Below are 11,145 nucleotides of genomic sequence, written 5' to 3'. Positions count from 1 at the left end.
GACATAGATTTCAAAAGTTGGGTCACTTGAGGTGAAATGCCCCATATATTAACTGGAACAACATTTTCTTCAATATTGGTACTTTTCTGTTTTTTGCACTAAAAAATTTAATATAATCAAATAAAAATTCACAAATCAGACTGAACTGGTCTCTTGCAAATATTGTAAGCTTTCATGAAAGAAAAATAAAAATTAATCAAATTAAGTGAAAAATTATGCCTCCAGTGAATTAAGAACACTAAATGCCAGTTTTGAACTCAAACTCAGCGTGCAAGACGATCCTGGGCGCAACTTTGCCTGCGCTTTATAGATTGTACAAAGATTACCGATTAAATAGAAACCCTTTAGTGCGAAACAAACTGGCGAAGGTTTTCATTATATTCTATAAGGGATATTTTTATTTTTCATATTCTGTGTTTAAAAATTTACCTCTGAAAAATTCAGAGCTGGTTTAAAGGACAGTTACAGAAATAAAGGACAAAAGGCGCCCTTTATTTTGAAAAAAATTATATAGGGCAGGGTAACCCCCTGTCCTTTAAAATAAAGGACGGATGGTCACCGTACGCATATAAGATATCAAAGTATTTTCGAACGTTCGCCAAAATGTTTATAGGGAAGCTTTTGTGCCCAACATGAAAATTCATAATCATGAAAGTTAATTTTTTGCCAAGTTTATCGACTCTTTTATATGCAAATTGTATATACATATTTACATGCATGTATTTGCACAAATTTTATTACATTTTAGGGATGGACGGCCTTATATTCAAAGAAGACATAGTTCAAATGAAAGTAAAGCCATACGCCAAAGTGCAATGGCCAACAAAGAAACGAACTCGTTTCAAGTGAGTAAACAACAGGGCTATTCATATAAATGCGTAAACGTACTTAATTTTTTATGGAAACCCGGTTTATTTACGAGGTTTACGCGGTTACGAGGCATTCACGCGTTTAGATGAATACCAATAATGTGGTTAATTTATGTGCATGTGGCATACCTTCATATATATATTTTGATTGTTTAGGTTATACCTCGCACCCAACGTCTCCATTCAAATGAACATCGACCTCTCAAAGAGACTGAGCTGATTGCGTTGCTTATTCCAAAACTAGAAGAAGTCAAACGCAAGCAAGACATAGAGGATAGGGCTCGATTCGACGTAAGTATTAAAAAGAACACGAGGGAAAAAATTCACGTATTTATCTTTTTATACCTACTTAAGCGTTTCACGGATGATTCATTACCGACAAATGAAAGGCTTGCCAGCGATCGTGCGTTTGCAGAAGCGATTCGTGAAAAATTTGCTTTGGAGGAAGACAATGACCAGGACATACTTGATCAGCACGTATCGAGAGTTTGGAAGGATCAAACTCCTCACCGTTCACCTGGCACTGTGTCGCCTTGCCCACCCCTGCCAACTCGGAGACGAACAATAACCCACGATTCTGGAATGCTTAGCGACGGTGCAATGAGCATAGGTGAGTCATGACAACATATGCATGTACATATACTATATATGTATATATATGAATAATATTTTACACAGCGCATAGTGGTTCAAGTAGACCACGAGCTCAGGACCAAAAAAACACTCCTCTCCCCGGTAGCGAAGACACTAGAGGCCTTGTTACTCCCGTATTTTGCGAACCACCTGACCCCAGCGAAGCATCAGCATGGTTCCCGTAAAGTCACTCGTCAGTAATGTTTAGAGAGAAATCAAGCAAACCTCGAAAAATAAAATAGGGGGTTCTACAGGGTGTTGTCCTTTCCCCACTACTGTTTAACTTTTATATTTCCAAGCTCCCTCTACCACCAGAGGGAGTCTCGATTGTCTCTTACACTGACGATTGTTCGATATTGGCGTCTGGGAATGAAATTGATGACATGTGCTCGAAAGTAAACTGGTATCTGTCCGAACTTTCTCGCTTCTTCACTGCTAGGAGTCTAACCCTCTCCCCTACAAAAGCCTCTGCGGCGTTTTTTACCACCTGGACGCAGTAGGTCGGACTAACGCTAGGTATTCACGTCGATGAGACACAAATTCCGACGGTGCATAATCCTAAAATTCTCGTGGTAACATTCGACATTCTGCTCTCCTTCTCTGCGCGCACAACCGCAATTGTCAACAAAGTACAGAGCCGCAACAAGGTCCTCAAGTCGCTAGCCGGCAGTACCTGGGGAAAATACAGAGAAACGTTGCTGGCAACATACAAGGCAATTGGTCGGCCGGTTCTAAATTACGCAGCACCAGTGTGGTCGCCGGAGACCAGTAGGACGCAGCGGATGAAGCTACAGATAGCACAAAACACCGCACTACGGACAGCGACCGGATGCCTTCTGATGTCGCCAGAACACCACCTGCACGACGAGCGAAAATGCTCCTCATAAAGGAGCACAACACATTGCTCTGCAAGCAATTCCTAGTAGGGACCACAGACGTGGACACCCGAAAAGACACCTGCTTGCAGAGGAGCCCTCGCCAAGGCATGTCAGGAGGCATCTATACGAACTGACGGACGAAGTCCAGAGGTTCATAAAGCAACCTCTGGACCCGTCAGCTTATCGATAGGCCTTGAGCGGCATTCACAGGGAGTCAGTCTCAAGTAACGTGGACTCCAGACCTGTGAATGCCGTTCTGGGCACACAACCAGCAGACATAGACGAGACCGAGCTTCGTCTGCCTCGGGAGACACGGTCCACAATAGCCCTGGCTACTGCAGCAGGTTTAACTCATACCTGAGCAGATTAGATTCAGATGTGCCAAACGAATGTCAGGCATGCGGAGAGACACCCCACGACTCAAATCATCTCTTCGTATGCCCGAAAAACCCAACGCAACTAACACCTCTGTCGCTGTGGGCAGACCCTATAGAGGCTGCACGCTTCTTGGGTCTTCCGTTAGTTGAGCTTGACGACAGCGACTGAGATACTAACCGATCTGGGCGGGGCTGTTGTAGCCGCTACAACAACAACAACCAAAAGACTCATACTTCAGATCAATTGAAATTTTATATGAGCTTAGCTTGTTATATATAAATCGAGGTCCAGAGGACTGGCTGATCATGCGTTTTAAGCTATTAAAGATGTCAATAATAACCAAATACTTAAAATACTTCAAATGACTTGAAATTTTGATAGAATTTTATTTACAGCATATAGAAAATTAACTCGAGGGTGCCTGTCAATCAGTATGGTCTTAAAGTACTGCCAGCCCATGTTTAAAGTGCATTGTTGCAAGTACAAGTCAACATAATTCAGATGGGTGACAACGCCTTTTGACAGTACACTAGTAATATTATATGATGAAATATCATATGAAAAATGCCAAAAACGTCTGCCAAAAAAGCATGAATAATAAATAGAATACAATATTGTGCATTCCGGCGGAGATGGCATTTCTCAAGTAAAAGTAAACAAAGCCGAATAGGATGATAAAAGAAACTGTCAAAACAGTAAATTTTCTTAATATTTAATCTTTATATAGGAAACATGGTTTAATTGTGTTAAATTATAAGAATATACGGTTTACGAAAATAAATAACAAAGAAAATGTAAAACGGTGATTTTTGTGAAAGTATTAGTGAATTTCAGTATATTTAAAGTTCCTGAGGCATTCTTTACTTTTACTTGAGAATTTCCAAAACCGGAAAAACCAAAGTAGCTGTGATAGGTAAAGAAGCGATAGGTGCAAATAGTGAATTAATAATTTTAAAACGAAACAATGCGTTGTCGACAAATGGCTCTGCAAACAAAATGTGGAGAAGAAGCTACAGAATTCAGGAAGCAGCAAATTCTTAGAACAGAGAGTAGGGTTGAAACGATATGAGTAAATACAAGTACATACTCGATACTTTTTGATCGATATCAAGTAATGTTGGTATCGATACTTTTGAACCAAGTACTGAGTAGGTATCGCAATAGCACGTATTTATGAGGTGGCACAGAAAAATATTTATTTTTTTCACTGCTTTCCTATTTCACAAATTTATTGGTGCTCATATTTAGTAAGTTCAGTTAGAAAACCATTCAAAAGTTTGGAAGGAAATAAGTTTCTTTCCTCTTTTCTAAAATTTTCGGACTATCTAATACGTGGTGTTGCATTTGGCGGATACGAGATATTCCGCGCCAAGCGGCGATTTGTATATACATTTGCTTCAGGTTATATTTTGTCTTTTTTCTATCTAGATCCCTACCTCGACCCTTTTCGCTCTAATTACATTTATGTTATTCTGCTTTCCTTTATCTTTATACTCTATTGTTCATATAAAAGTAAAGTCTTTAAATTTACCTTGGTCTTCATCTTTGTTTATATCTTTGCTTTTATCATCCTCTTCATCTACATATTTTTCTAGATGATGTGAGGTATGATCAGGGTTCGGATTTGCCTCATTTTAGCCCCTCGCTCGCTCGTTAGTTTGCTCTGAGCTTGCGCAACTCACGAGCAACAGGCGAGGCTGTTTGCAAACGAGCACTCGTTAAGTACGCGCTGAGCAGCCAGCGAGCGAGTAAGCAAACGAGGGCAGCGCAAGAGTAGACCAAAGTAGAGACAAACGAGGACCTCATTAGCTCTGCCCTCGCGAGGGCGTCGTTGCGAGCGAGGCACTCATTTGCAGCAGCAGACGAGCGAGACGAGTAAATAAGCGAGGCAAATGAGGCAAGCAAAGCGATTGTTTGGTCAGAATAAATGTATGGGTAAAAATTGCATCAACTAAAAATTTCGAGTAAAGGATTGTATATACACATGCAGGCATACATACATATATACACATATGTATGTGTTTATTTAATTATGTACATATACATATATTCTCATGCACAGAAAAATAGTTGCGTGCTATTTTGACCAGTTATACCTACTATGTAGGTACATATGTGCATACATATCTAGGTATGTATAATTTTTTAATGCTCAATAATTTCAACTTATTATACATGAAAGAAAGACCATACAAGTCCAAGCAAGTTTCATACTTTATAAAAAAATTTGAAAATTTCAAGTTTTATGAAAATTTTAAACTTTTTAATCAGATTAATAGAGCAATGCTTGGTATTGTTATATCACATTACATTTTAGTATAATTATAATAAAGAAAAAGTATGCCTTCTACAATGAAGCTTGGCAGAGAATGCTTTGGCCACTAAATAAACATATTAATGAGAGATAAATTACTATTTCATATCAATGATTGCATGAAAAATAATATTTCTTGCCCTGATTTGATTACAAGGAAAAAAAAACATTTCACATAATTTTATTTGTTTGCAATAGCTGACTACGACGCACGCGATCTTTCTGTTTTGTGTTGGCCTTAGCGTTGCCAAATTTTGGCATTGAAATTCAACGCCAACGCAACGCCAAAGTTGTATGTGAACCGGGATATATTCTTTGTTTACGCAAATTTTCTCATGTCTACATATACATACATATATATGTCCTTGAACAACAGGCCACAAATAAACTTGTTCACAAAGGATTATGTACATCTATCTATATATATATAATAATAGCCGTTTTCGTTGTTCGGAGATAACTCAAAAACTACTGCATAGATTTCAGTCAAATTTTCAGAAAACTGCCTGGCGCTGGGGTCGAGTTATTTATAAAAGTCGTATTTATGCACCGATTTCGTTCAAATTCAAAACATGTGCTGCCTTCATAATGAAAAATGCGCATGCGGAAAATAGACTCGCCAGGTGGCGCTGGAGTCGAGTTATTTATAAAATGGAAAATACGTTTACCAAACTCAGACTCGCTAGGAGGCGCGGAAGGCGAGTTATTTATAAAAGTTGTATTTATGAACCGATTTCGTAAGCTACCTGCATGATGAAAAAAGCACTTGCGGACCCGCTAGGTGGTGCTGGAGTGGAGTTATTTATAAAGCCGTATTTATGAACCCATTTTGTGAATACAAATTCGAAACGTTTATTACTTTCATGATGATTTTTTTTTCATTCGAAGCATATTACATACATAAAAAGATAGCCATTTCCGTTTTTCGGACTAAACTCGAAAACCAGTCAAATTGTCGGAGGTTATACCTTGCACATATGGTCCTATTATAGGCTACTAGAAAACACGCTGGTGGCGCTGGAGTAGAGTTACTTATAAAAGTCGTATTTATTAACCGATTTCGTTCAAATTCGCAGGGTGACTACCCGTATGATGAAAGATTCCTTTGCTAAACATGGACCCGCTGGAGTTTAGGTATTTAGAAAATCCGTATTTTTTATAAAATCTGATTGGAATTCATAATGTGTATTCATTTCATGACAAGCAAAGGTTTTGCAGAAAAGGGACCCAATAGATGACGCTGCAGCCGAAATATATAGAAACCCCACGGTGTTTGTTCTGCTTTGGCCCTATGTTTATCTAAGACGAATTTACTTTTCAGATGACTAAATCAAGGATGGGTTTAAGTATGCATATAAAGACCATAACACTGTGTAAGCGTGATCTTACATCTACCTCCGATTGAGGAAGTTGCGTGAGGCGGCCGTTATTACAGCAGTAAGGCTCAAAGAAACCAATTCATAATAATTGAGACGAATTGTAAAAGTGGCAAATTGAAAATGAAAGATTCGATCACATCTGTCCAAGACGGAACACGATAGGTATACCAATGGCTTCATTTGAACGATATTGAACGATTGACGATTCTTGGCCCTCCTATAATTGAAAACGCTCATCTGTGCTCTTGAGTTTCCGTATAAGGACTTTTATTGGCTTACATAGCACATCGGACCAATGCTGAAGTTGCAGGTGGAAATAAGACCATCGGTAAAACGCATGACATCGAAAGGGATTAGTATTCCATATGGAATCACAGCGCTACTATTCTTGGCATATGCGTGAGGAGAATTCCGCTTTTTAGTCGTTTCAATTTAAACTAAAAATGTTTACTTTACAGACTGCATTTGCTTTAAAGGCTATTTTTGTATTGGCCAACGCAAAAGATCTTATTAGGCGCCACGAAGCAAGCGGGCATTTGCTAGTATATATATAAAATAATAGCCGTTTTCGTTGTTCGGAGTTAACTCAAAAACTACTGCATAGATTTCAGTCAAATTTTCAGAGGTTATACCTTGCATATATGGTCCTATTATAGGCTACCAGAAAACTCGGTATGTGGCGCTGGGGTCGAGTTATTTATAAAAATCGAATTTATGAACCGACTAGCAAATGCCCGCTTGCTTCGCGGCGCCTAATAAGATCTTTTGCGTTGGCTAATTCAAAAATAGCGTTTAAAAGCAAAAGCAGTCTGTAAAGTAAACATTTTTAGTTTAAATTGAAACGACTAAAAAACGGAATCCTCCTCACGCATATACCAAGAATAGTAGCGCTGTGATTCCATATTGCATACTAATCCCTTTCGATGTAATGCGTTTTACCTATGGTCTTATTTCCACCTATGAGATCTCTGCCAAGCGTGCGTAATATTCTTCTATGATCCTGCAACTTCAGCATTCCAGTCCTTAAACGGAAATTCAAGAGCACAGATGAGCGTTTTCAATTATAGGAGGGCCAAGGATCCTCGCTTCCCCACAGGATGAAAAGTTTTCGCGTACATTGGCTAAATGAGTGGTGTGATCTCATGAATATCGTTCAAATAAAGCCGTTGATATAATTATCGTGTTCCTTCTTGGACAGATGTGGTCGAATCTTTCCTTGTCAATTTGCCACTGTTACAATTTATGTTAATATTTATTAATTGGTTTCTTTAAGTCTTCCTGCTGTAATAACGGCCGCCTCAAGCAACTTCTTCAATCGGAGGTAGATGTAAGATCACGCTTACACAGTCTTACGGTCTTTATATGCATACCTAAACGCATCCCTGATTTAGCCAACTGAAAAGTAAATTCGTCTAAGATAAATATAGGGCCAAAGCAGAACAAGCCCCGCGGGGGTTGCTATATATTTCGGGTGCAGCGTCATCCATTGGGTCCCTTTTCTGCAAAACCTTTGCTTGTCATGAAATGAATACGAATTATGAATTCCAATCAGACTTTATAAAAAATACGGATTTTCTAAATACCTAAACTCCAGCGGTCCATTTTTAGCAAAGGAATTTTTCATTATACAGGTAGTCACGCTGCGAATTTGAACGAAATCTGTTAATAAATACGACTTTTATAAGTAACTCTACTCAAGCGCCACCAGCGTGTTTTCTAGTAGCCTATAATAGGACAATATATGCAAGTTATAACCTCCGACAATTTGACTGGGCTCTATTGAGTGGTTTTTGAGTTTAGTCCGAAAAACAGAAATGGCTATCATTTTATGTATGTAATCTTCCTTATCCTGAGTTTCGCCGGAAAAAAAATTCACGCGAAAATTTTGATTACCCCCATAGTAAGTACATGGAAACCAAAAGCGAAAACTGAACCGGTTCAGGGAAGATGAGACTCATGATAGGGCTGAATATGTTTCGAATTAAAAAAAAATCATCATGAAAGTAATAAACGTGTCGAGTGTGTATTAACAAAATATGTTCATAAATACGGCTTTTATAAATCACTCGACTCCAGCACCACCTAGCGGGTCCGTTTTTCGCAAGTACTTTTTCATCATGCTTACGAAATCGGTTCATAAATACAACTTTTATAAATAACTCGCCTCCCGCGCCACCTATCGTATTTTCCATTATACTGAAACTATACCGTTTGAATTTGAAAGAAATCGGTTCATAAATACGACTTTTATAAATAACTCGACTCCCGCGCCACCTAGCGGGTCTATTTTTGGTTAACGTGTTTGCCATCATGCTGGTAGCTTACATTTTGAATTTAAAATAAATCGGTTCATAAATACGATTTTTATAAATAACTCGACCCCAGCGCCACCTACCGAGTTTTCAGGTAGCCTATAATAGGACCATATATGCAAGGTATAACCTCTGAAAATTTGACTGAAATCTATGCAGTAGTTTTTGAGTTAACTCCGATATATATAGATATTACCCTTCATATCAATTCAGGTCTATTACATGCGCCCCACGCTTTTCATTTTCAATCTCATAAATTGTTTTTAATGACTTTTGCTAAAATTTCAAAATAAAAAGTTATCAAACCAAATTCTATATGACTGAGAAATATTATTTTCTACTTTTTAGTCCATTTATAAAAGCGTTGCATATTAAAATTTTTTTTTATATTATTTATTTTTTTTTATTTTTTTTTCTTTATTTATTTTCTACATTTTAGTCCTGTCTGTATAAAATTTTACAATAGATATTAAAATAATTCAACGATATTAATAGATAGGTGCACACCAGAGTTGTGAAAAATGCATTAATTTTTTAATGCATAGCATTTTAATGTTAATGTAAAAAAATTAATGCATTAATTTTTGAAGTTGAATGTAAATGAAAAAAAAGTATAACAAGCATTAAATACCCATTATCTAATTTTATTTTGAAGTAAAATTCTTTGTTGACGTTGAGGATAGAATTTTGAGGTCAAAAAAGATAGTGGCGGAAGTTAAGGTTGGTTTTCACTATGTCAAATTCAATTTGTAGTCAAATAGCTAAAAACACATTGTCGAATGGAACTAAAAACGGTTTATTGAATGATTTAGATCAGAATAGGTTGTCAGTCGTGAACATGCGCTGCTCAGTCGGCTATCTGTCAGCTTTTGGCCCATAATATAATCGGTATGCACCAGAGATCAGTTGCGGTGTATCGCATTTTCGAATACACCGCAACGACATTTATTTACTGCACCACTCAAACTCAATAATACTTAGTAACGAAATCTACCGCCACCGCAATCACCGCAAGCTCAAATAATGTCGTGTTTGAGTGTTTTGTGCTTGATCAAAGCGTCGTTACTGCATTTTGTGGCGCCGCATTTTCATGTCGGATCCGGCTATGCGGTGGTATGAGCGGTCGTTTAAACAACGCAAACATCGCATTACTTGCGGATATGCTTGTTTGAATGCGGTGCACCGCATTATACGAGTGTAAGTGAAATAAAAATGAATTGAATTAAAATAAAATAAATATTACATATTTTGTGTATTTAAATTTGACTAATTGTTCATATTTATTAATTTGTTTGTAACATACTAACTCTGTAGTCAACTGTAGCCATAAAATGCTCTTATAATGCGGTGCACCGCATTCAGCCAAGCATATCCGGAAATAATGCGATGTTTGCGATGTTTAAACGACCGCTCATACCACCGTATAGCCGAGGTCGACATGAAAATGCGGTGCCACAGTATGCAGTAACGACTCTTTGGTCATACAAGTCATCGCAAACACGAACGCGACAAAAAATGCGATGCACACAAATATCGCATTGCTTGCGGTGGCGGTTATACTTACACCGCATTGTTTGCGAGTATACTTGATGTCTCGAAAAAGGCACCGCATGCTGATCACTGGTATGCACCATAAATCAATATAAAAATCTACAAAAGCACACTGAGTTGCACGCACCTCACTTTTATTTTCTTAAAATATCTAAAAATGTTTACAAGAATTTTTCTTCAAATAAACCTAATAGAATGAAGCTGAAAAAACTATTAGTACCTATTCGAAGTCCTTCCAAAAGAGGTTATTTATATTTCACTAGAAAATAAATTTAATGGTTTTTATTAATGCAAACGAAAAAAATCATTAAACATTTTAATGCATTAAAATTTTGTCATTAGCATTGGTATAGATAATTTAATGAAAATAATTTTCATTAGCATTATATTTTTCAGAATTTAAAGCATAGGTTTTTCATAGTAGTTTTTTCCCTCGAAAAAATCTTTATTTAAAAACTAAAACCTGTGATAAAAATAGAAATATAATGATGTAGAATTAAGGTTTATACCATATTCTGTAAATTGTGCGACAACATAAATATTGTAACGTTTTTTCTACTTAATAAATAAATTATTATTATTATTATTATATTTTTCAGAATTAATGCATTGAAATTTTTATTTGTATTAAATTTTAAAAATTAATGCATTAATTTTTTACATTAACATTAGTGCTTTAAGTACCATTAATGCATTAAAAAAATATGGCATTTTTCACAACTCTGGTGCACACACATACATTTACATATGGGTAAGGCTTCCTCAAGTGGGCACCGAATTTACCAACATTAATATTTTTAAATGATATTCAGACAGCGCCGAGTTTTGTAG

General features: G+C 37.0%; 1 protein-coding gene across 1 annotated transcript in view; it reads left to right on the top strand.

The window, feature by feature from the left end:
- The first annotated feature begins 1,419 nt into the window (after positions 1-1,419).
- LOC118747902 (axin-like) overlaps positions 1,420-11,145 on the top strand; it is a 243,681-nt gene continuing 233,955 nt past the window's right edge. The window contains exon 1 of the mRNA XM_036482112.1: positions 1,420-1,479. The gene's annotated coding sequence lies outside the window, so the exon portion shown is untranslated. The remainder of the gene's footprint in view (positions 1,480-11,145) is intronic.

The sequence above is a fragment of the Rhagoletis pomonella genome, unplaced genomic scaffold, assembly GCF_013731165.1.
Source record: "Rhagoletis pomonella isolate Grant_MI unplaced genomic scaffold, Rhpom_1.0 Rhpom_scaffold_00001, whole genome shotgun sequence".
NCBI classification, from domain to species: domain Eukaryota; kingdom Metazoa; phylum Arthropoda; class Insecta; order Diptera; family Tephritidae; genus Rhagoletis; species Rhagoletis pomonella.
The sequence above is the reverse complement of the archived record's forward strand: the minus strand, read 5'-3'. Positions and strand labels throughout refer to the sequence as shown.